Source organism: Aedes aegypti, chromosome 3, assembly GCF_002204515.2.
Source record: "Aedes aegypti strain LVP_AGWG chromosome 3, AaegL5.0 Primary Assembly, whole genome shotgun sequence".
In the NCBI taxonomy this organism is placed as follows: domain Eukaryota; kingdom Metazoa; phylum Arthropoda; class Insecta; order Diptera; family Culicidae; genus Aedes; species Aedes aegypti.
This window is the reverse complement of record NC_035109.1, coordinates 108,092,759-108,120,434: the sequence shown is the minus strand read 5'-3', so window position 1 is coordinate 108,120,434 and position 27,676 is coordinate 108,092,759. Positions and strand designations below refer to the sequence as shown.

Genomic DNA, 27,676 nt, shown 5'->3' with positions numbered 1-27,676 from the left:
AAAAAAATGTAAAACAGTTGTTATCAAACTTCTTTGGCTGGACTATTAAACTTAAGTTATAAAAAAATGATTCAGCTCCGAATCATTAATCCCTTAATCATTTTATTCCTGACAACTAAACAGATTTTATGAAGGTTTAAATAGTTATGTGAATTTTATATTATATTCGTGTCCAAACTATTTATTTATGAATAATTAAATTAAAAGCTCAACAAGTTAAGTAAAAATCAATGCGTTATCGACTTTAAAAGTATTATTTTTCCATTTGTTAACAAGATATACAATCAACCGTTTAAGTTTAATAATAATTTTCTGTTAGAAATTTATTTCCTCAAATATATTATTTCATAATATGCTCATTTAGATGAATGTTAACGTTATTTTAGTAAAACAAGATATTTATTCAGTGCGTTCAATGTTGCATGATATCTCTACACAGTCTTGATGGAACAGCCCTGAAATTGCTTATTTTTGAAACATTCCAAATATTACAATTTTTATTTTTTCTCTATCTGGCCACTATTTGCTGAATGGATTTGAATTAAGAAAATAATGACGGAGAACCATTCTAAATTGAGGTATTTTGTTGATTGTTGATTTCATATTATGTATTTTTATATATATATATATATATATATATATATATATATATATATATATATATATATATATATATATATATATATATATCTATATATATATATATATATATATATATATATATATATATATATATATATATATATATATATATATATATATATATATATATATATATATATATATATATATATATATATATATATATATATATATATATTATATATATTATATATATTATATATTTCATATATATATATATCATATATTCATATTCACTGAAATCTGTTCCTTAACCACGAATAATTTAAAAAACTAACTTATTGCTGTTCGTTTCATCACTCCAAACAAGAATTTTCTTTTGTACATATTTAGCTGTAAACTTCTTTTAGGTTTTACCCATAGTAAAAGTACTACAATTTAAATTTAACCTAAATGTAACAAAATAAATATAAACTGGGAAACAACATTCTGTAACATCAACAAAGAAATAAGTTAGTTAAAACTGTTTCCCAAATGTTTTTTGAGCGCTACAGTATTCCAAACTGTTGTTTGTCAGTTAACTATAAAATAAAACTTTGTTTTTAATTTCTGGATTTTAATGTTTCGTTTTAGCTCAATTGTTGTGGAAAACAAAAAAAAATTAAGGGGGGGGGGGGTGCTTGATATGCTACGTATTTTCCAAGGGGGGGTATCAGCATTTGTGACTAAATGCTACGAGGGGGGAGGGGGGTATAAAAAATCAGTGAAAAAATGCTACGTCATTTATGGACGGTCCCTAATTAGATAGCCTGTCCATATTTGTATTTAATTGTCTTTGGTTAGCCATGTATTGACTTAGTGAACAATTCTATTTTATAAGTTCCGTATAGGTGAATTTACGAACATGCACTAATCGAAAGTCTACTGTAAAGGTTTTGTCACCACAGAGCCAAACACAATAAAAAGAAAACATGTACAACAAACTTGCGCAAAATATATTTATTGAACTAATTTAGCTTCTCAAAATCCAAAAGAGAAACACGATGTCGCCCGGAACGGTTGAAGGGATCAGGATCGGGAGTAGCAATCGGAGCAGATGCGTAACGGCGCCAGAAATCGAATAATTCAGTTTTATTTGGCAAATTTGAACTACAGAAACGTGTGCAGATGACCTTTGCAGGTTTTCCTCCGTGGTTTGGCATAACGAGCTTATAATTAGGATGAATCAGTTCCTGGCAAATTAAGGCTTCAGCAGCCTGAAAGCAGCGTAAGGACAAAGCAGCCGTAAGTATTGTAAGGACATCGATAAGGAATTGTTATCTTTTCCATTCGCACTATTGTACAATCACCGTATTGGACAAGTGAGCAGTAGCATCATACGTTGATAAGCGGAAGTACGGTACTGGCGCCTATGTTCAGTCATATGCCAAGTATGTTAAATTTCATGATGACGACATATTCAAATAAGTTACCTATTTGAGTGAGTGCATATTCATCTTCGCCAGATGAACTTGAGCTATTTTCTAGCTTCCATTATTCTCTCAGGCCCCTTACGTGGGAGAAGTCTTTTAATCCTGTTTCAGGAATTTTTTACAACTCTGTTCAGGTTTTCGCTCTCTGTGGTCTTTTTGGACTGGCAGGACTATGAATCTTTGTAAGAAACTCATTTGGCACTCACCGCAACCAACAAGCAGCGCTACCGTGCATGGGTTGCAACAATGTTGTAACTGTAAGTATAACTGTTTTCTGTAAAACATACAAGCCCAAAGTGGTGCTATCCATAGTGACCATTTTGATTAATCGATGCTCAAAGGTAAAGGGTTCTGTTTATCCACCTGATTTGATCCTTCTTCGATATCGAATGACAACGATTTCTGCAATCCCTGCTTTCCCGAATTATCTGACTGGGCTTTCTGAATGTGGCGTTGATTTCTGATATCTCGTCGATTTGTCCAAATTGAATGTTGCTGTAGTTTATGATCTCCATGATCGTAGTCATATAATGTGACACGAAGGTTAGGCTCATTACTAATCTTCCACCGTAACAAGTTTCTGCATGGTCACTGTAACTTGATTTCTCGCCAAGCTCCTTCTGCTTCACTTCGCTGTTCTTCTTCGAGAGTACTGCTTCCTTGTAGAGATGTGAGAAGTTGCGGGGATGTTACTCAGCACAGCATCATTGATTAAAACTAATGCCATTTATATTTTTATATTATTTTGGAAACATAAATTGACCATTTTATAACAATTATTGTATAACCATATCGTCATATAATTAATGCAAAAATAATAAGCTGGACTGTTCTAGTGCACTCAGCTGTTTTGTTACATAATATTCGAACTATGATTTTTAGAATAAATTTCTGGCAATATGAAAGGGTAGAGTGCCTGTTCCAGTTTTGACAGATCTCATGCTCGATTGGAACGCGGATTTGTATGGAAATGACGGTTCGCCGCTGTTCCAATTTTGACATCCACTATGGGAAAAGATTATCTAAAAACGGTATTTTTTTCGAAACGAATACTCGAACTCAAGTTAAACGTGAACGCTTTATCGCCAAAAAAATCCACAAACCTGATATTTTTCATCAAACTTGTCTGTTTAAAATCATACATTTAGAATGAAAACGGTTTTTGTTGATTAATCTATGTATACATTATTATCCGATGTAGTAAACAGTTAATTGTTGCTTGGTTTCTTCGATCTTATTAAGCGTTGTTTGCAAATTTTGCATATTTCTCCATTCTAACTTAATGTTATTCAACGTAAAATCACAGAAAAACATTCAAGAAGATTAACTTACTTTCTGTAGTATACTTTTTTGGCGAAGGATACTAATTAACTTAGATACTAGAGAGAAAAATATGTTGATTGTACGATCGTTTCTATCGTATACTGTTTATAGGTAAGTGTTACGTCTATTTTTCTGTAGTAAAAAAATACTTTGACAAACTCATTGGAATTGACTAACAATTACTTTCAGCTTTTTTTCAATTTATACTAGATATAATTGTTTTTATGTTGTACATGAAAACAGGGCCTAAAGTGTTATATTTATAATAATTGGAAAAGTATATTAATAGTAATCATTATTTATTCTACCTATAAACTAGTAAAGTGGTATCTAAAACAATTATTTTGATGGCAAAGAACAACCCTAGTTACATTAATGATTCATTGTGGTTGGAGGTCAATGTTTATCATTGAATCAGTTTTAACAAACAACAATTCGTACTAGTTGTGCAGCTGACAGAATATATTTATTTCCTGATAAAAATCCAAAAGTTGAACCTACACTAAACTATAATAATTGTTAAGGATCTCAAGTAAAAGGTGAACCTAAACCACAATTTTTCAAGAGTATAAATCTGAAGAGCCAAATATTTTTTTATGAAGAAAACTGGATCGATTGGCCACCGGTATTTATACCATTGGTTAACTATTGTATCATGGTTTACAACCCTGAAATTAGTCCTATACAAATTTAATACATACTTGCAAAATTAGTGTTCAATGTACAGTAACATCCAAATATTTGATTCTTTATCATTTTCTTATCTTTGAATTTACTAAGCGAAGTGATACTTTTAGATGGCAGCATGTTTTGTCGACTTAATCAATACTAGGATCATCAAAAGATGGATGATTCATGGTTGGGTAGTGCCCCAACTCGCGATTTCAAAAGCACCAATTTGAATAAATCAACGAACTGTTGATTTGCACGTTGAAAGATTGCGTAAAGAACAGAACTAGAATTTGATTTCAAGACACGGATAAAATTTGATGGCGATATTTGAATCGTAATTTATCTTAGGGTTTTTTTTCTTGCATATATATAATCGTTAGGTCTTTAATAGAAATACAATTTATACTGCCATATGTTAAGGGGTCCAATTATTTTGAATTTTGTAAGAAAATTTTATATTGTTTTGGTTTGGGGCGAGATATCACAAGAAATCATCAAACATCAATGAAGATTATAGGGACGATCCTTTAAAGACAATTACAATACAACAATACTAAAACAAACAAAAAATCACAAGAATTGAACGCAAAAACAAACACTAAACGACTAAACAGACAAAACATCTCAAAATCATTCAAATCATTTTGATAACAAGCTCGCACTCCCTGAACTTGGAGCCTATGTATTTCTGCGTCTATTGACTGTCCGAGTACATCTTAACTTAGGAACGAATAGGAAATAGAAAATATTGAGAAATTGCAGCGATTGACATATGGCGACCGTGACTGGGTACAGAATTACGTGAGGATTCCCGTGAGGCTTATTACACAAATAGAAAATATATGCAATGAAAGCCCATTAAACTTGGAACAATTCATTTGGTATTGCCGGATGGAAAATCCGTTATGTCGAAGCCTCGAAAAATGCTCTTCTGATGGACATTAGAAAAGGTATCGCCTCATTATGTCTTACGTTAAAACATGACGACCGTGAAACAAATTGACTCATATCTCCTGTAGAACCAAGGAACAGAGTACGCACAGAAAAATATTTGCTGGGTTTATTATACAAATCGAGTAGAACATTTCGGCCATAACGATTGGCAATAGTTGAAATTGCACCTTCTGATTTGCATAATAAACCCAAATTCACCAAATGACGGATGGACATCTCTCCATATGGCAGTTCTGTTTTCAGAAGAACATGGTAATAGAAAATACAGAGATTTTGGTAATTCTTGGATTTGAGCATATGGCAACCGTGACTATACTCGACAAATCCATAAAGGCAATTGATATTACAAATCACCGAGATTATGAGTCTTAGATTCACGCCTAATTCCGAACAATCCACTAGAAGACGAATAATACATGGTTTTATTTTGAATGGTATAATTTTGAAACCGATAAAGCTTCTTTCACGTCACGTCACGTTCACAGAAAAATATTTGCTGGGTTTATTATACAAATCGAGTAGAAAATTTCGGCCATAACGATTGGCAATAGTTGAAATTGCACCTTCTGATTTGCATAATAAACCCAAATTCACCGAATGACGGATGGACATCTCTCCATATGGCAGTTCTGTTTTCAGAAGAACATGGTAATAGAAAATACAGTGATTTTGGTAATTCTTGGATTTGAGCATATGGCAACCGTGACTATACTCGACAAATCCATATAAGCAATTGATATGTCAAACCACCCAGATTATGAGTCTTAGATTCACGCCTAATTCCGAACAATCCACTAGAAGACGAATAATACATGGTTATCCATGGTTAGTCCAAAATAAGTGATCGTACCTAAAGTGATAAATCAAAAGTGCGAGCAACGAAACGAAAAATGGGTTCTAGTGATTCAAAGGAAAAGCCCATAGTGGACGACAGTCATGTCATTAATATTCTTAATGCAAATAATAAACTAGCTCAGCACGCCGGCGAGTCAGCTAAAAACTCTATTCAAATCGCAAACGCACTGACAGTGTTGGCATACATAGCTGTGATTGGAGCGCTGTTTATTTACAAATTGTACAAGGTAGTGACAAAGTACGAACGAATGCGCACAGCGGTGGATAGCAGTAAACCAGATATAGTGCCGCATGTAATTTGAACGAGACCCGCGGAACAAAACGAAAAACAAAAAGGTGCGCGTGAAACTGTGAACATTGGGACTGGCATCACCGCCCGCATTAGCAAAATGCGTGAAACAAATGCGATTTTCATTACAAGCCTTGCATTATTAGCACTAACTGTATACTTCGTGTGTGCTTTCATCCAAGAAGAGCTATCTGGAATCCACGTATTCCACTGAAATGAACCGTGAAAAAAAAAAGAAGTGCACAATAAAGCGCCAATAGAAAATTTGTGTCGTGCGGAACGAGATGACGGACAAAAGTGAAACCCTCGTATGTGATTGTGTCTACGCTAATAGCAACGATTGCCCCGGTAGGACATGGTATCAACAGCCTCATCCATCGAATGCAGAAAGGTAATCATCCAGGTAGTGCAGTAATCTGAACACCCTAGAAGGAGATTTCAACGAGTGAAAACGAAATTACTACTGGTATGCCACACAGAATGGCAAGTAAAATTTCAAGTGTAACAATAAATGAGTAATTTAAGTATAACTGATGCATTCAGAAAGTTACAACTTTTGGCCAATAACGTTAAGAAATCCATTTACAATAAAAACACAAAAGAAACATTGGTCAGGCAATTAGAAGAAATCAATGGATTGCATTCGCAAATAGAACAAAAAATAGATGAAACAACATTGCTCGAAAATAGGGAGTTAAACCATATTATTAAGTTATCAAGACAACTGCATTACGAAACTTCAACCATTCTGACCAATAAACTAAAAATTTTCTTCTTCAAAATGCCGGAAACAAGTTTTGACATAAAAACGACCATGAAACAAATTGACCCATATCTCCTGTAGAACCAATGAACAGAGTACGCACAGAAAAATATTTGCTGGGTTTATTATACAAATCGAGTAGAACATTTCGGCCATAACGATTGGCAATAGTTGAAATTGCACCTTCTGATTTGCATAATAAACCCAAATTCACCGAATGACGGATGGACATCTCTCCATATGGCAGTTCTGTTTTCAGAAGAACATGGTAATAGAAAATACAAAGATTTTGGTAATTCTTGGATTTGAGCATATGGCAACCGTGACTATACTCGACAAATCCATAAAGGCAATTGATATTACAAATCACCGAGATTTGCTGAAACGACTACGATTATTGGGATGTTTATTACGCAAATCATGCAGAACATTTCGGCCATAACGAGTGGCAATAGTTAAAGTTGTACCATCTGATTTGCATAATAAACCCCATGTAACCGAAAAAGGATGAACATCTCTCCATATGGCAGTTTTTTTTTAACAGAAAAAAACTGGTAATAGAAAATACAGTGATTTCGCTAATTCTCTTGGATTTGAGCATATGGCGACCGTGACTATACTCGACGATAGATCCATACAGGCAATTGATATCACAAACCACCGAGACTATGAGTCTTAGATTCACGCCTAATTCCGAACAGTCCGCTAGAAGACGAGTAATACATGGTTTTATTTTGAATGGTATAATTTTGAAACCGATAAAACTTTTTTCACGTCTTACGTTCAGAAGTTGACCCATATCTCTTGTAGAACCAAGGGACAGGGAACACAGAATCAAATTGCACAGAAAAATATTTGCTGGGTTTATTATGCAAATCGAGTAGAACATTTCGGCCATAACGATCGGCAATAGTTGAAATTGTACCTACTGATTTGCATAATAAACCCAAATTTACCGAATGAAGGATTGACATCTATCCATATGGCAGTTTTGTTTTTAGAAGAACATGGTAATAGAAAATACAGTGACTTTGCAAATTCTTGGATTTGAGCATAAGGCGACCATGACCATACTCGACAGAACCATACAGGCAATTGATATGTCAAACCACCCAGATCATGAGTCTTAGATTCACGCCTAATTCCGAACCGTCCGCTAGAAGACCAATAATACATGGTTTTATTTTGAATGGTATAATTTTGAAGCCGATAAAGCTTCTTTCACGTCACGTCACGTTCACAGAAAAATATTTGCTGGGTTTATTATACAAATCGAGTAGAAAATTTCGGCCATAACGATCGGCAATAGTTGAAATTGTACCTTCTGATATGCATAATAAACCCAAATTCAACGAATGACGGATGGACATCTCTCCATATGGCAGTTCTGTTTTCAGAAGAACATGGTAATAGAAAATACAGAGATTTTGGTAATTCTTGGATTTGAGCATATGGCAACCGTGACTATACTCGACAAATCCATAAAGGCAATTGATATTACAAATCACCGAGATTATGAGTCTTAGATTCACGCCGAATTCCGAACAGTCCGCTAGAAGTCGAATTATGTATGATTGTATCAGCAAAATAGCACAACAAGCAAAAGTTGACAATCAAATAGAGCAAAATTTTTAAACCGATACAACTTTTTCGACGAAACTGATTCTGATGGGCAATAGAAAAGATATCACCTCACTATGTCTCACGTTCAATTATGACGACCGCGAAAGAAATAGACCCATATCTATTGTATGACCAAGGAACAGAGAACGCACAATCAGATTGCACAGAAATATATTTGCTGGTTGTATTGTGCAAATCGAGTTGAACATTTCGGCCATAACGATCGACAATAGTTGAAATTGTACCTTCTGATTTGCATAATAAACCCAAATTCCTGAATGACGGATGGACATCTCTCCATATGGCAGTTCTGTTTTCAGAAGAACATGGTAATAGAAAATACAGTGATTTTGCAAATTTTTGGATTTGAGCATATGGTGACCGTGACTATACTCGACAGATCCATAAAAGCAATTTATATTACAAACCACCGAGATTATGAGTCTGAGATTCATGCCTTATACCGAACAGTCCGCTAGACGACGAAAGTCTAGCAAAAATAGCTTAATTTGCCATTCAAATAGAGCAAAATTTTGAAACCGATAAACCTATTTCCGATGAAACCGATTCTGATGGACATTAGAAAAGATATCGCCTCACGATGTCTCACGTTCAAACATGACGACCGTGACAGAAATTGACCCATATTTCTTGTAGAACCAAGGAACAGAGAAAACACAAACAAATTGCACAGAAAAATATTTGCTGGGTTTATTGTGCAAATTGAGTTGAACATTTCGGCCATAACAATCGGCAATAGATGAAATTGTACCTTATGATTTGCGTAATAAACCCAAACTCACCGAATGACGGATTGACATCTCTCCATATAGCAGTTTTGGTTTGTTGAATTATAAATTTCATAATTTCAGAGAACATTTTTTAGAGTGCGCACAAAAAGCACGTGGCGATATTTGGCCGAGTAGAAGGTAGTTCGAGTGCAGTTACGGCCAAGTTTTTATTTTTCTTTTTCATTATCGCTTGTATCATGCCAGCGTAAGGTAATAAATTTACTCATTGATTTTTAATGAGAGTTTATTCTATTTAAGAAAGAACTCTCTTCTCTAATAAAGGTTCCTGAAACAAGTGTTTCCTGGTGGAGATTTCCACAATACTTGTTTCATTCATTTTCCAATTGGCAGAATAAGTCCACCTTGGGTTGCCTAGAAGGGCAGTTGGTAAACCAGTACATCTGGTGGAGATTTCCACAGTATTGGTTTCCAATCAAATTGGTTGGACGGTCAGGCATCCACTGTACCTGAATCTCTCTTTTCAACATGGTTTTCCTGAAAATAATTTGGTAATAGAAAATACAGTGATTTTGCAAATTGTTGGATTTGAGCATATGGCAACCGTGACTATACTCGACAGATCCATACAGGCAATTGATATTACAAACTACCGAGATTATGAGCCTTAGATTCACGCCTAATTCCGAACACTCCGCTAGAAGACGAGAGATTAGCAAAAAGAGCTTAATTTGCCAGTCAAATAGAGCAAAATTTTGAAATCTTTAAATTATTTCCGATGAAACCGATTCTGATGGACATTAGAAAAGATATCGCATCACTATGTCTCACGTTCAAACATGACGACCGTGACAGAAATTGACCCATATCTCTTGTAGAACAAAGAACATACAATCAAGGTATCTAGAAGGGAGGTAGTCCAATGTGTCAGATTTCCAATTCCGCCATTTTGAAATGCCAAGTGACAGCTGGCGAGTTTGTTTTGGTTGCTTGGATATCAGGTACATGACGTGACAAAGTAGGTATACATTTTTTTCTGTGGTATACGCGGTAAAGTATCTGAATTTCCTTTACTGTGTAATTGACAGTAGAACTACTATGAACTTACTAGTTAAAGTTACAAGAATACAACCGTCACCATCAGATGGCAACACCGTGGTACATCCTCTCTGTCATCGGTGGACCGTCGATGGTGGGTGGCTCTTCCCCGCAGAACTATTCGAAATTTCCACGTTTACATTCATTACATGCAATTGTTAATAAACTTTTCAAGTTTGTGATCATTTTTTCAGCGACTCAAAACACCGGAATTCCATTAACCCTTCGGTCGTCGCGCGGTTTGCCACCGTCAGACCCACCACGCTGATGCCGTGTACGATAAGCGGGGTTTTTTCACCACTGTTGTACAAAATACAACAGCGCGACGACTGAAGTGTTAACGACGAAAATTTGATTCGCAATAAAACATCAATGCTGGAGAAAATTTTCACTCCACTGTATTTATGTCTGTTGGTGTAAACATTCCCTAACAACCCCATAGAAACGGTAGAGTGAAATACAGTGTACACAAACCCGCCAGCTAGCCAACTCGCCAGCTGTCACTTCCACCTTCCCCGCAGCTAACCACACCACGCACCCACTGACTGCTTAGATCAGAAAACCTGTCATTTTAAAAACCTTGCACACAATCATATTGCACAGAAAAATATTTGCTGAGTTTATTGTGCAAATCGAGTTGAACATTTCAGCCATAACGATTGGCAATAGTTGAAATTGCACTTTCTTATTTGCATAATAAACCCAAATTCACCTAATAACGGATTGACATCTCTCCATATTGCAGTTTTTTTTTCAGAAGAACATGGTAATAGAAAAAATAGTGATTTGACTAATCTTGGGATTTGCGCTCAAGGCTGCTCAAAGTGGTCTAAATGTCTTAAATATAACAGCTGAAACTCGCGAAAAGTTTTAGACAAACACCCAACCACTATCGGGTTCCAAAACCAGTATAAATTAACAAAAATAAATTCACAAGTTTGGAAGATAAAACCAATCACTAAATCCTGGAAGGCTACTCGATCTAGTCCAGGGCCAAACAGAAGACATTTGGCTATTCATGTAACTAGTTGTTGGAATCACAGACATTACACGGCTATATTCAGGCAAAATGCATGTTACATTTAAGAGTTCAGAAGATTTCGCTACCCTAGAATGGATGGGGTCTGTCTTAGTATAGGTAAAATGAGTTTCAAATCAGGAAATATAAGATGTTAAACTGAGCTTTTCGTTTTTTTACAACAAAAATAGGTGAACACTTAAATTATTTTTTGCAATTTCTCATCGTAATAGGCTGTTTTTCATCACGCTAATCTGTCATGAAACGGCCTACTTTCCTGCACTGAAGTATGCAGTGCGGGAATAGTCATTACCGAACTGAAACCAGTGCTGTAATGATTCATTACGCAACGCTTTCTCATTACGCAACTGTTTTGAGTTGCGTAATGAATCATAACACAACTATTTTTCAGAAATTGTAAAATTATGGTGAATGCATTCCGATATAATTTTTGATATCCTCAAGTGGTCTTTTACGAAATTGCAAAAAATATTGTACGTAACTCGTTGCAGACCTCGATTTTTACAGCACTCGTCGTAATTATCACTCGTAATTTACGACTCGTGCTGTAAACATCATTATTCTGCAACTTGTTCCGTAAACTACTATTACCGGAATCCGTAAATTTCCTCGTAACCGTAACTGCTGAACAGTTCGGTAGAATATTTCCGTCAAAATTTTACCAAAAACTGCAAAAATTTACCGTAGTCCGTTAATTTATTTCACCGAACTTTTCCGCTGTTGAGATTACGGTGTAATTCACAGATTCCTGTAAACTGATTTAAGTGTGTAAAAACTGGAGGACAGCTTCCCATCTTGCAATCTTTGAAGAAGAGTACTATGTTAATGGAAATCAGATACCTAGGAACGTGCAGATTTGTTGTTCCCGATTCTAGGTTGATAGTATATGGCGACCGTGACTGCACCTGAAGGATCCACGCAATCAAAATGTAGGTTTCAATCCATCGTATACCACAGAACGTGAACATAGCTCATAGGAAAATTAACTTCGAACTGTGCGAATAAACTTCATAGGCTACGGTTATAGAAGGTTATTCTGCAAATCAGTTGAAGTTGAAGTTGAAACTGTAAGACTTTGTTTGCATAATAAGCCTCACGATACCGTGAGAAGATGATAATACGGGTGGACACCTCTCCATTTTGCAATCTTCGAAGGAGAATACTATGTTAATAGAAATCACAGTGATTACAGTTATGAGTAATCAGATAACTAATACTAATATCGAACAGTATTACTGTGCTTGATTTTTGGTCGTGAGTATATGGCGACCGTGGCAAAATCCTAACTTAAACCCACAGACAACGAAGGCTACCTGAACTTTATCTTTAGGTACAGAACTTTAAACGATAGACATATTCGGACTGCACCCGACATAGCCAAGTAAACATGATGTTGGTTTTGACTCATCGTTCTTAGAAGCCATCGAATTGCCATTACAGGGGAAACGTCCTTTCTTCCATTCTTGCCACGTTTAGTGACAGTTTTAAACCTCACTTTTTTGGAAGGATGTTATGAATTCAGAGATTCACCCCTCCTTTTGTTAGTAGTTGCAACCATGTTTAGTGAATAAACGAATGAAGAAGTGACCTTCTAAGAGGTTTTTTTTTCCTAAGACGATGTCCAAGAACGATTACCACCGCTAGCTCTCGCTAACGGCTCCAACGAAAAATTGTAGGCACGGGTCCAAACAAGGATCGTAAAGGGATCAATAGTAGAAAAAATAGTACTGAAAAGGACTATTTTAGTAGCACTGAAAAGTACCGTTTTTTATTTTAGCACTGAAAAGTAACGTTTTTGGCACTGAGAAGTACTGTTCTATTGCTTTCGGTAATTTAAAAAACTAACTTTCAAAAGCAGAGAGAATTCGTACGCACAGCACGAAAGTACGATTCGCACTGAGAGAAACACCCTTCTTTTGAACATTGGTCATGCTTCCGTACTATACCGAGGGAAATAAATTTCGGCGAAAAGGCTGCTAATATTAAACATAAGAAATTTTCTCTTCTTTCAAACTTTCTGTTGAGTAATTGGATTATCAACAAATTATTTAACGCGAAATTTTGACATATTTGACCAACTCTCCCCTTGTCATTTTTGCAAGGCTTGTGACGCTTCCCTCAACTCCTTCCCTACCTTTGGAATAAGACATAAAAAATGATTTCTAACAAAATTAGTACTTGTTGCTGGACGAGTTTCTGACAAACTCCTTGAATGTTTTTGGTTGTTATTCCTAACCATCTCTGGCTTATCTTCCGGAAGAGTTTTGATGATGTTTTTTCATGAGGCAGGTTCGGGTTCTATGGCCATAGATTACTGCAGAAAGTTCACTTATGATTTATTCAGCGGGATTGTCAGATATTGGTCTTGGTTTTCATCAAATTTATTAGAATACTGGTGGTCCCAGCAAACTTCGTCTTGCCATCAAGTAAGCTTTTGAAAAACGTTTTTGATCGTCCCATTTAAAATGACAGTTTCGTTCGCGCTCGTTTTTTCAACTTTCCCGGTGAATATTCTGGGACTTTTTTACACACAAACACGTCGGAACCCTTGACGAACAAAACTGAGAAAGCGTCATTCAAATTCGTTGACCCGTTCGTAAGCCATTTCGTGACATACAAACACCATTCCATTTTTATTTATATAGATTTCGGTCAAAAAATCCATCTCAAATAAGCTTTCCAAGTTTTTCCAAAATATTCTCCAAAACTTAAAGTTATCCGGGAGTCCCTATTCTTCTTGAGTAAAGAATCTTGACACTTTGATTTCCAAGTCACACTATAGTTGTCTTTATAAATACAAATATCTATTTCTTACTGTTTGTTTCTGAAAAGCCAAGCCCCCCTGAAATTTCGTTATCATCAGATCAGATCAGATGCCAAATGACCCAGACCCGACAGTAACTATACTTTAGTAATAGCCAACAAAGAACTAGGAAATGTAGCCGTATTTAGGCCGGTTTCAGCGGTCGTGGTCTATTCTAAATATTGACAGCTAAATAGACCAAACCAAAATTTTACATCTCCACCGGGGCGTTTTAAATTTGATTTTCGAGCAGTTCTGGTTTAAATAAATAAAACTGTCATACGGTTTTGTTTCATTCTGCGCAACATTTTGAACGGCAACCAGCCCGTTCAGAATTTTTGTGAACACTACAAAAGCAAATTGAAATTTCTCTGTTTGGTGTCGTTTGTGTTGAAGATGTGATTCTGGTTTTGATTCCAGAATTGATGTTGTGGACGGAATCGTATGCTGCATTGTATTTGCGGTTTTGTTGAAAAGCGTTTGTTGAGTGAATACCTTGTGGAATTCCTTGAGAAATCTCTGGCAGTTTTCCTGGAAAAAAATTTGAAGGAATTACTGACGAAATTTCTCGAGGGATTTTGCCGATATTTCTAGAGGAATTTTTGGCAAAAAATTCCTGGAAAAATCCCTTGAGAAACTCTCGAGAAAGAATCATCAAAGGAATGTTTTGCACAAATTGTGGAGTGTTTACTGAGGGAATCCTTGGCGGAATTACTGGTGAAACTTTGAGACAAATTTCACGGGTAATTCTCGGAGGAGTCTCCGGAGGTATTCTGGAGGAAAATTTTTGGAAACTATCTGAATTTCTTTCTTGGCGTGATCTTTGAAGAAATTCATTAAAGAAATAATGGAATCCCTGTAGAATGATTCTCTTCCGAAAAAATAAATAATTCATTATACGCCAAACGTTATTCATACAATATAAAATCGAACCCTATGTGAAAAAACAAACAATGTTGATAATTCACCGTTTTGTCGCTTCGACGTTTTGTCTTTCGACGTTATGTCTTTAAAAAACCCCTGTTGACATGTCCATAAATAAATTCGTTGAGAACTCCCTCAATGAGTTGTTATAGTGATTCGTGAGCTAAATCCTAGGACAAATTCCTAACAGAATTCCTGGAGGAATCCTTAGAAAAACCATTCTCTAGAAGTTCTCGATATTATCTCTTATTTTCTGGCAAAATGATCTTAGGAAAATTCCTCGAGATATCTTTGAAATGGATTTTAGAGAAATTCCTGATGGTATCACTGGAAAATTTTTCCAGTGAGAATCCCTGGAAGAATCTCTTAAGGAATCCTTGGACAAATTTAAAGAGTAAATCTTGGAATAATCTCTGGTGCAATTATAGAGGAATTCCATGGGGAAGAATGCTTGAAAAAAATCGGGAAAATATATGCATTATGTCAGGATGAAATCTATGACGTAATTACTGAAATTCTTGGAGGATGAAGCAGTGAAATTTGACCAGATTAATTCCTTTAAAAATCGCTGAAGGAGTTTCTAGACGAATTTTTGAACGAAATCTGTGGAGAATTCACTCCAGAAATTACAGGACTCCCTGATGGAACCCTGGAGAAGTTTTTTTTTTTGATTTTTTGGAAGAATTTCTGCAGAAATCTGTGGAAGAATTCAAGGAGTCTCTGGAGGAATCCTTGGAGAAATTTCTGGAAAGTATCTGAATTATGTGAAGGTAAAATCTTTGCAACAAATACTGCAATCCTTGGAGGAGTTTTCAAAAGAATCTCTAAATTATTTGGCGGCAAAATTCCCTAGAGAAATTCTTTGGAAAGTCCCTGAAGGATTTTGTAGAGCAAATCTTTGAGAAATTGCAGGAGAAATTCCTCGAGCAATCCTTGGTAGAACCCTAGAGAAGAATCCTTGGTAGAACCCTGGAGGAATCTCTGTAGGAATCCTCGAAAGAATTCCAGGTTGAATCTGTGGAAAAATTTCTGGAGTAGTTTCTACATGTATTCTTGGAGGAATTTGCGGTAAATATCTGAATGTTTGAAGAAATCCTTCAAGGAAACACTGGACTGCCTGAAGAAGTTTTCAAAAATGTCTCTGAATTATTCCCGGCCATTTGTATCTATAGAAAATCCTTGAGAAATTCCTCAAGAAACTTCTAGAGGAATCCCTGAGGTAATCGATGGAACAATTACTTTAAAAAATCTAAGCAGGATTCTCATGAGGAGTTCTGGGGGATTCCATAGGTAAATTTCAGGAAAATGTCTGAACTATGTCTAAGTGAAATGTTTGAAGGAACTTTTGGAATCCTTGGAAGTTTTTGAAAAAAAAGGCTTTGAATTATTTCGTGGTGGAATTTTACAACATAAATACTTTGAGAAATAGCCATGAAGAAATACTTGAAAGAGTTTCTGTGGAAAAATAGGCATTCTTTGGAGAAACTGCAGGAGGAATCCCTGGTGGAACCCTGGAGGAGTCCCTTTGAGAATTTTTATGAGAATCTCTCGAGGAATCTGTGGAAGAGAAGTCTCTGGAGATGTCATTTCTGAAAATTAAAATATCTGACATATTTCATGGTCAAATTTTTGAAGGAATTACAGCATTCTCTGGACGAGCTTTCGAAAAAAAAATTCTGAACTATTGCCACTTGAGGAATTCCCTAACAAAACCTTTGAGTAATGCGTTTTTACTCTGATATGGTTTATATTCACCTTTTCCAGTTATTGTTGATATGATAGAAAAACAAAACATTCGCCCAAATAATTTTCATATAGAATATGCAAGATGTTCAACTTTGGGAGTTGAGATTATGAATGCACATCAGAATACGAAAAAAACACGTCGCTTCCGAAGTTGGATACATCGCAGACTTCGAGAAAATCCATTCTTGGTTGATAATAAGCAGTAATCGCCGTATCCACCATCACAGATTGCCGCAAAAATATTTTTGACTTGCTTCACCATCAGACAGGAGAGCTGATGTTATATTAATGACAAATTTATTTCAAACTGAATTCACACCAAACTGCGGAGGGAGCGGATGAAATTTGTTCTTTTTTTCGTGGCTTATTTTTTTAGAGCTGTTAAAGTGAAACAGTTTGGAATCAACTTTTAAGATTGCACTAAAACTTCCAAGGCACAAATCTCGCGAAGAGAGCATCCAACAACAGTGAACTTTTTATTTTGGCTTTGTGCACTAGCAGAAAGCATTGTTTCACCTTAAACAAATGGACCAACAAAATGGAGCACCGATGAAAACGGCCTTAAACTGTAATAGCGCCCTTTTCCACTTTAATACTGCTTTAATGAGACATATAAAGCAGTAGGGAGATCCCCCAGTACTAACTGATTTGTTATGTTAGAACAATGTAGAGTGAAAATGATGAGTGCCAGTTTCATCCGAAAGTACTGTACTCAGCTTGTCTATTTTCATTTTAGCATTTTTAATGTGCCCAAAACCGCTGCTTGTGAGAATCACACACTCCATACACTCCCTCCTGAAGGTTCATCGACACCATTTGCCTTATCTTTCCTGCACTGGCCATTGAACTGCAACGAAGAAAACATAATTCAACTTCCAGCAACAAGCTATTGCCACGATATAACTATGAACACACACACGTTTAGGGACGCCTCTGTTATCGATTCACCTCTGCATCGTACCACGCTCCTATCTGAACTGAACTGAATTTTAGTGCGGTCCGATTTATGCAGGTAAATTGCTGTGCTGCCACAGTGCACAGTGGTCCAGGAACCAGTTTTACGCGGAAAGATGCATTTTGAGCAGTGTCTGCATATTTCAATATAGGCCTATTCACATGACGTCTCAAATCAGCTGATCGAGAAGCACTTTGACAGTTCTTCTATGAAAATGACAGGCCCGTGTTAGCACCGGTCCTCCACCGATGTAAACAAATGCATAGACGGATCTGTCACATGAAAAGGCCTATACATTCAACAACGCCGATCCTCAGTAGGATCCGTCATCGTTGAATTCTTCTTTGTGTGAATGTTTTTTTGACAATACATGCACGAATCTGGTAGAACGTGCATTCAGTTTTTCAATTACTTTTTCCCCACTGATTCTCATCCACCTACTGACAGCAAATTCAATTCCGCTAGTGAAAAAAATCATTTCCTTCAGAATACCCCACAAAAACATTCGCAAATTGCAAAAGTTGTATTTTTTATTAAAAGACAATCATGATTCATCAACTGGAGGCATCACATTGCCGTTTTCTTGAACCAGTAATATAAAATTCATTTGTATTTTTTTATATTCAATTTTCAATTTCAGTGCCTCTAGGTGAAATTGAATTTTGAAATGACACCAACAGTGGGTGAAACTGAATGTGTGCGTGTGTTGCACCCACTCTCTTTCTCGTCGCATTCGCACTCGAAGTCAGGTTGGCTTCTTGCTAGCGGAGTTTGTTTTTGTTCGTTTTCGCACTGATCGGGTATCATTTCGGCTGAATTTTTACGACACTGATTTTGAGCTTTCGAATGAAACATTAGACTAAAACTCGAAATCTCCTTCCGTTCGGGAGTTATTGTTGTTTTATTTACAAAAACATGCCTACTTTGGTTGTGAATATCTCTGATTGGGGCAAACATAAAAAATATCTTCTGACGGCATTCAAAAGACAAAATAAAATTGTATATTATATCAAAAAAAACTACAGATGTACAGTCAAACCTCCATGAGTCGATATTGAAGGGACCATCGACTCATGGAAATATCGAGTCATGGAACAGCTTTCCTTTAAGAAGCTGTTTGAAGGGACCATCATAGTAACCATGATTTTCTGTTTTTAGTATGGTTCCATGAGTCGATATCGAGTAATGAAACATCGACTCATGGAGGGTTGACTGTATTATTTTTGTAGCTCTAATAAAATGTCTTCAAAAACAAATATTTTTATCACAAAAACTTCGATAGCTTTTTAACTAAAATAGATATCAACAATATTTTTGCATGTAAATTTGCGTTTAGTTAGGTTCTAAAAGTCGTTCATAGATGACTTTGACGAGAAGTTATTATTTAAAAATACTAGAATTGAAAAACTTATTTTTGTTGGACTACTTTACGATGACTGGGGGAAAATGCTCTAGATTGGTCAAATTTTGAGCTACAGAAAAACTTTTTTGGTAAAGTTGATCAAAATTTGACATTTTACTACTTTGCCTAAAAGTATAGACCATTATTTTTGCAAACTTTACAAATTTCTCGACTTTTGAAATGAACGACTTTTAGAACTGAACAAAATTCAAATTTTCATACAAAAATATTGATGATATTTATTTTAGTTCAAAAGTTATTGAAGTTTTTCTGCTAAAAATCTTTTGTTTTTCAGGGCATTTTATCAGAGTTACAAAAATAACACATCTGTAATTTTCTGATATAATATACAATTTTATTTTGTACTAGTGGTCCCGGCAAACTTCGTCTTGCCATCAAGTAGGCTGTTGGAAAACGTCAAGAAATCCCCTATACAAAATGACACTTTAGTCTTCTCCCATTTTCCCGATTATTCCGGAGACTTTCCTGAACTTTTTCCTTGCACAAACACGTCGCATCCCTTGTGGATTGCAACAGTGAAAACCTTGCGTCGTTCCATTGACCCGTTCTCAAGCCATTTCGTGTCATACAAACACCACTCCATTTTTATTTATATAGATTTTGAATGCCGTCAAAATATATTTTTTATGTTTGCCCCAATCAGAGATATTCACAATCAAAGTAGGCATGTTTTTCAGAGAAAAACAACAATAACTCCCAAACGGAAGGAAATAGCGAGTTTCTCCACTCACCAAATTACGCATTTTTTAAAGCTCTAAAAGTGTTGACTGTGATGAGATATTTGAATTGAAAACGCTAGAGCCGGGAAACCAGTTCTGTTCGGATCACCTTAAGTCACCGTAGGAAAAAAGCTCTTAATCGGTCAATTTAAGATACCAAAAATCTTTGTTTGGCAAAGTTGCTTGAAATTAAATGGTCTACAACTTTGCTGAATCATATGTGATATAATTTCTACAAATAATTAGTTACACAATTTCTATGAAAACGTGGACCACCCTAATTTTCAATAACACCAAACAAAGGGCCTAACTAATACAAACAACTTTGTAGAAAACCGGTTTCGTCTAATGTTTCATTCTAACGCTCAAAATGCATCTTTCCGCGTAAAACTGTTTTCTGAACCATAGTGCAGTGTGATATGTTTTTTTTTATGGATTCCATGTTGAATGTACGTTTGAGCGAACATAACGTTAGGCATGGAAACTAACTTTCACCATGGTTTATAACTTAATTTCAGGATACAAAATACACTATAATAATAATACATAATTCTTTAAAAAGTTTCATATTAAATCTACGGCAATATGGCATTGTTTCTAGAACAGATTTCAGAAAGCAATTTATGTGAAAAAATGTTGTTTTTTTGGATACACATTTTGTTCTATACATATTAACGATTCCTATACGTATAAATCATGTACTTGTATGAATTACATCACTGTCGTGTGGCTAATCTAAACTTGAACGACTCGTCCGATAATTCAAGGCATTCAAAGATAAAAAACGTCCTAAATTGGAGTTTTACATCGACGAATGTTTCTTATCGTTATCGACCTAACTCTAAACAGATACTTGGTAGAGATGACAACAATGCTACAAATCGGATGAAAATTGAATTATAGTTAACTCTCGCTTACTCGATATTTCTTATCTCGATAGCGAGTTAGAGAAACATCGTTGAAGTTGGTTTTCATGACCTTAGATAGCATTTGCACTGATTTTGTGCTCTATAACTCGATACCTCCCTAACTAAATGGTCCCTTCAATATCGAGCTATGGAGAGTTGACTGTATAAGTAACGTGCGTCTAGTTTTGTTGTTATTGGGAATAAAATAGCCGAAATACAAGAAGGCATGACAAACATAATTTCTATTACATAACTTTTTGAAACTTTTGGTGATGTGACGTTAGAGACGTCACCAAAAAGAAACTAGAGACACTGAATAACCGAAAAACGAGCCCAGTCGTTTGGCAGTTTGGTGAGATCAATATATTAATATTTTTTTCGTTTGGAAAATATTGTTTAAAAAATATTTAAATAAAACTATGTATCTATGTACACATGTACAAATAATGAGTGAAATTTCGTCACATCGTGAGATACCGTATTGATGGCGTATAACGGTTCGCCAAAAAATGCGACGTAAAATATTACGTAATTGGTATTTCACAATGTTATGGAATTTCTGCTAAAATTGACTGCAAAACGTCACAAAAAAATTTGTTCATTCTCCGGACCTCAAAACATCTACCAAACATATGCCTAAGTAATTCCCACTAGTTCGTCTTTTTGGACTTACAGAGCTATATTAGGGCGAATTTAAGGCAATTCAGTTTTCGAATAGTCCTATATTAGCATGCAAGACGAGTTAGAGTGTCACTTGAATAGTTGGAAATGTGTTTCGTTGAGATATTTTGTAACGTCCATACATTGCGCAAAAAATTGCCATTTTCAAAACCCCCTTCCCCTACGTTACATTTTTCGAAAGAAGACTTTTGAAAATTTTACATGGATCATCATGTTTCTTTGACCCCTACCACCTAAGAGCATTCCGTTACTTATGGACGACCTCAAATATACGAAAAAAACTTAATAAATCTAACATATTAAATCAAAGATAAAAGAGTGATTTGCGACTCATTTTTCGCGCGCTCGTAGTGGTTTTTTTTTCAGTTAGCACTTCATTCGCGCGCCATCAAAGTGGAGTGATCTTATATTCCTGCTTATGCGTGTTGACGCTGAGATTGTGACTGTTTAGTCGAGGATGGATTACCAACTGGTGAGCTCGTTTCATGCGTGTAATAACACATTTGTATCATGACATATATTATTTTATGTATTTGTTAAACAAACTATGGATGGTTTGCCACTTTAAGTGTTGACATAAGCACATATTCATGTTTTATAAAATTTCGAGATTCAAACATTTGAATAGTTCAATGTTTAAGATGTCGACGCATTGATAAATAACTTTTAAAACAGAGGTTACATGAATCGCATAACTTACCAAAGTGAATCCTGATCATGTAGCTTTTAAGCCCTCCCACTTACAAAACTCCTTCCTGTGACAACCATGAAGATGCAGAGGTATACTCGGTCTTTAGTAACAATGGATGTCACACTAATATTCCTTCCTTTGAAGATGTTATGCTACTCCCAAGCTACATCTGTTGGTTCCCTGTACAATTTCGATTATTCTGGTCAAGGACGGAGTAGCAACTATGAATTGTACGGTCATCAATATCAAGCTCATGCTCATATTAAATCAACGATAAAAGTTACTATGCATTACTATTTTACTAATCAGAATTTATAGCAATTTGATACAAATCAATTATGCATATGGTTTGTTAATCCCTAAAACCCGTTAGGAATCTTAATTATTATTATTATTATCTTTATTAAAGAGACTTTCAGCTCAGATCGTGGCTGGTTCGTCTCTGGAGGAATCTTAAAGATCTTGTTAAAAATCCGAACAAACCCGCAAGAAATCCGGAGTATCTCGCTAGGACTGAGGACTTCGTTAGGAATCCCAAGAGGAAACCACAAGCTATCGTTTAGAATCAGAGCAGATTGTGATGGTGAATCAAGGATTTCGCAAGAACCTCCAAGAGTCTGCTGAGAACCCCCCAGAACCCGCTCAGTATTCTTAAGATTCCATAGGAGCATACTAAAAAATTCCATAGGAGCATACTAAAAAATTCCATAGGAGCATACTAAAAAATATCAATGATTCCGTTAAAATTTCCTATAGATTTTATTTTTTTGTTCCAATTAATTAATTGCACAGCGTAACCAAGTCAAAGAACATGCCAAAACGTAGAGAAAAACTTCCACTACGAGATAAAAATGCCCATACGGTCATGTAGGATCCAACAAACATCGAAAATATTTGAATTGTGAAGCACTGTTTTTCATTATTTCGGACACACCAATACATTTTCGACCCTCAAAGTATATATTTTGGACCCCCGGCATTTGTTATCGTTTGGCGACAAAGTCCACGACACTGGTTGTATAATATGCTTGCCCATAGTCTAATCAATCGATTGACAATGGAAAACCGAAGAAATGCTACGCTTTTAGTTCATAAATTTGAGAAATTTCTGACGGCTTTAATTTCTGTGTGTAACGTGTTGTAACGGTTGCATGGATGAACCGATTAAATTAAATTAATTTCAGATAAAATTAACACATCAACTATGTACAAACGGTTGATGCAAGTGCGGAATAGTCCTATCCTTCAACATGGCATGCGGATTGAGTTGGTCTTTCGATTTAAACAGGAAAATGGCCCAGGGGGTCCAAATAATATTGGTTACCTATAGAACTCCCAGAGTGTCAAGAAATTCTTCGTTGATTTAGAATTGCCGTAGAAATTTATGGAACTAGTTCTATGTTAATTCTTGAAAAATTATTTCATCAATATCCCACTGATATTTTCCGGTCCTCATTTTAATACAAGTCACTAAAAGTCTCTACTTTAATGGAAGGTCTCTGAAAAGACGAACCAGCCAAGGGCTGAAGGTCTCTTTAATAAAGACAATAATAATAATAATGGAAGGTCTCTAAAGTCTCTGTTTTAATCAAAATGGTCTCTTAAGTCTCTTATTTCCTTCTTCTGCTTGCATTTAATCCTGATGCAAAATCGTACATGCTCCAGATAAACTTTCAGATACTATATCGGGCTCAACAGGCTCTTCAAGAATTTCGTTCCAGATTACCCAATAAAAAGTTTCAGAAATTATGGTGATTTTATTTAGAATACTTTCAGGGTCTCCTAAATGTATCTCTCCTGAAATTTTTATAGAGATTTCTCTGCCAATTCTCCCAGCGATTTTTCAAAGCATCCTTAGAAGAATTTCTCTAGAATTTGCTTCAGAAAATCCATGAGAACCCCAAAACTACTGCTTCCAGTCATTTCCTTGGGTATTATTTTGATTTTCCCAAAACTATCCTAGAATTTCCTCCAGATAATTTCTAACTAATTCTTCAACCGAATTCTCCAGTTGTTACTGTAGGAGATCTTACAAAGGGTTCCAACATTTCTTCCGATCCACAAAGGTTTACTCCAGAGTTTTTGAATAAATAGCTTAAGGGTTTTCTTTTTTTTTAAAGAAACCTTGAAAGAATTTCTTCGCCTGTTCAAGAATTCGTCCACGTTTCCTCCCAGGGACCCAGGAATTCCTTGAAGGGTTCTTCGAACAAATCTATTTTTTTCTAGGATTTTTTCAGCATTTCATCCAAGTATTCTCCAGCACTCAATCCAAATATTACCTTTGCAGTTTTTCCAAATATTTCTCAAAATGTTAATCAAAACATTTCCATTCAATCTTCAAAAGTCCATTCAAGTTTTTACACCAGTTAATACTACATCCATTTTTTTAATAATTTCTCCAATCATACCTGCCCAATTTCATTTGACATTCTTTCCAATGTTTTTTGAAAATTTCCTTTAGACAATTCAGCGAAATATTATTTTGAGATTCGATTGATTCGATTCGTTTATCTCACAAATTATCTATGTTATCTTCTCAAAATTCTTCGTAAGTCCAGGCGTTCTTTCAGAAGTCTTCGTTCACCAAGGGTGACTTCAAAACTTACACAGGTTTTATCAGAGGTTACTTTAGGATTTTATTCAGATATACCTCACGGATTTATTTTCGGACAAATTTTCAGAAATTTCCCCTGGAGACATTTCTGGAAGAGATCCTGAACATAAAAATAATCAAAACTTACTTCAGAGATCTCATACAATTAATGGAGAAATCTTAGAAAGAATCTCTAGAGCAATTGCTGAAGGTATCTTCAGTTAAATAGCTTATTGAAATCTTATATAAATCCTGAAAGACAATTTCATAGGAAATCTCTAGAATTTCCTTGAGACATTTCTGGAGAAATTATTGATTAAATTTTAGAAGATGTTCTGACCAGGGATGTTCCAAGGAAATCTAAGCATGAATCACTGGATAAAATCTTGTAGGAACAAGGAATTTCTTGAAAAATTCCTCAATGAATTTTTGTAGGAATGCTGAAAATAATCTTTGGATAAATTCAATTTCTGTAGTACTCTTTGAGAAAATCCAGGCTGAATTTTTGAGGCATCTCAAGCAAAACAAAAAAACCATCTTGATTGGACCATGATTTCTCAATTTTTCGACGGTGTTCGGTGTTGGGTGCTGTCCGGTCACCCAGTACTCCCTATTCTAATATCAATATACAGATGCCTATCCGTTATCGTATTAATTTTGTTTAAGTTAAGCGATCTGCAATCCTGAATGAAGAATATAGTTGACTTTAAAAATATGGCAGCCAAATTTCATTTCATTTTAATTTTGTTGCGTTTAGTGGGACAATAAGAGCGCAAGTCAGTCCAAAGCCAAGGATTGGAGGAGTAATGACAGAATAGTCTATGCTGACCATGTACACTCCATGGGGAAGGAAAGAAGAACGGGGTTGGGTGTTAAGTATACGGTATGGCTTTGACACAATAATGCTATCAATACTGCAAAATGTAATGAATTGGTGTGTCAAACAATTCTATAGATTATTTAAGAAATTTTAATGTTGAAATAGTATTTTGAACATATGAAAGTAACATGATTACAGATTTAGTGAAATTTTATAACATTGTGAAACATTGCATAAGAATGCTGAATCTGCGTCTAGATATTTTTAGTTGCGAAATAAGTAGCCGAAAAACGAAAAAAAACATTAGTCATATAATTACTATTACATAACTTTTTGAAACTTTTGATGACGTGGCGCTAGATACGTCACCAGAAAGAAACTGATAACATCTGAAATATTTCAATAAAAACGCTGCTCAAATCAAGTTAGTAAATTAGTTAAAGACAGTATACCCTACCCGCATGAAGTATGGAATCGCTTCACCGCGTATGAGAACACTCGTTTTGAACATTGCAAAACTCCCCGAAAAATTTAGAACTAATGCAACAACTTATGCTTATACTGGTGGTGCTAAACTTCTTGGGATGTTGCAATATTTAAAACGAGTGTTGCAAATTGCAATTGCAAATTACTTAGAGCCACCAGTAGAAGCATGAGTTGCTGTAGTGATTCTAAATTTTTCGGTGGGTTTTGCAATGTACAAAACGAGTGTCGTAAGACTCGGTGAAGGGATTCCATAAATCATGTGGATGGTGTATAATATCTTTAACTAATTTAATAATATGAGTTGAGCAACATTTTTATAGGAATGGCTGTTCATGGCTGGACAAAACCATGAAAATTGAAGTTTTTAAAATTGCCTGTTAACATTCCTAATAGATTTCCCTATTGTTCAATGAGGTTTCCCCAAAATTTCAGATTGCCGGGTTTGTTCTCGAATTTGGCGGTTTCTTAGGTGAGGACAATTCAGCAAAATTGTATTACACTAATTTCACCAAAATTTCACCAGTTTCAGAAACTCTCCCGGAGATCCGGATTTGATCACTGTGGTCACCGAAAACCTGCTACATCTGAAGAAAAGTCCTTTTAGAGACGCTTGCTTTGACAACCTTTAGTTTCGTAACTAAACAAGTGATCTGAACCGTCCTTATTTTGTTGAATAGGCATTCACGTGGACTGTGACTAGAGATTATCAAATCATTTAGGTATTTATACCCGGTTCCGGAAATCCGGAACATCCGAAAAGTAAGTTCATCGCAATTTTGTATATGTAATTCACATCGATACTATTCGGTTGATGGCTATTTTGGCATAAAATTTCTCTGTAATAAGGAACCAATTGCCGGCGCACATCCCCTGAAAAATTCGGTCAATTATGGTCCATGTGGAACCGGATCTTGGATTCCCGGAAGGTGGCCAATCTGAACAATTCGATGAAATTACTCGGATGTATGCCCTAAAATCAAGTGAATTGTGTCCAATTCTCTACGATTTTTATGTTTGGATGTATTTTGCCAAAAGGATGAATGGATGGCTATTCTGGTCCTTTTGGAGCACCGGAATGGCCACAGGGAAACCCGTAATATGGAACCACTAAGTTGTAGCACCAAAAGTAGGCATGCGACGGCTCAATCTTCATGACTTTGAATCCCTGTGACAATTTTAGATGAATGACTTCTCTGGCTTATTGTTACCACCGAAACAACCCAGGAATAGCCACCGGAGATACCCGTATTGTGGGAGCTTTTTTATGGAAGTTCCTCTAGGGGTCATTCAAAACTTTTGTTTCCGCAAAAATAAAATTTCCCACAAAAAAATAATTGTCAGAAAATTTAAAATTGCTAGGATAATTCAATCAAAAGTTACATTGATTTGAATTTTGAAATAGGTTGAAAAAGACTCAAGGTCCTTACTTAAGTTAATCTAAACGAAACCTCAACAGGTTCTATTTGAAAAATACAACTCAAGCCTTCAATTCGGTGATAGCCATGTTG

General features: G+C 35.6%; 1 protein-coding gene and 2 long non-coding RNA genes across 3 annotated transcripts in view; all 3 read right to left on the bottom strand.

Annotated features, from left to right (window-relative positions):
* LOC5570160 (DNA-dependent protein kinase catalytic subunit) overlaps nt 1-27,676 on the bottom strand; it is a 112,490-nt gene that overhangs the window by 51,301 nt on the left and 33,513 nt on the right. The gene's annotated exons all lie outside the window — the stretch shown is intronic.
* Nucleotides 1,557-10,669, bottom strand: LOC110677755. The gene is made up of 2 exons (XR_002501170.1): nt 6,601-10,669; nt 1,557-6,452 (listed from the first exon to the last, which is right to left on the bottom strand). It is a non-coding gene; the product is annotated as an uncharacterized LOC110677755 (long non-coding RNA).
* Nucleotides 17,516-17,941, bottom strand: LOC110677756. The gene is made up of 2 exons (XR_002501171.1): nt 17,810-17,941; nt 17,516-17,739 (listed from the first exon to the last, which is right to left on the bottom strand). It is a non-coding gene; the product is annotated as an uncharacterized LOC110677756 (long non-coding RNA).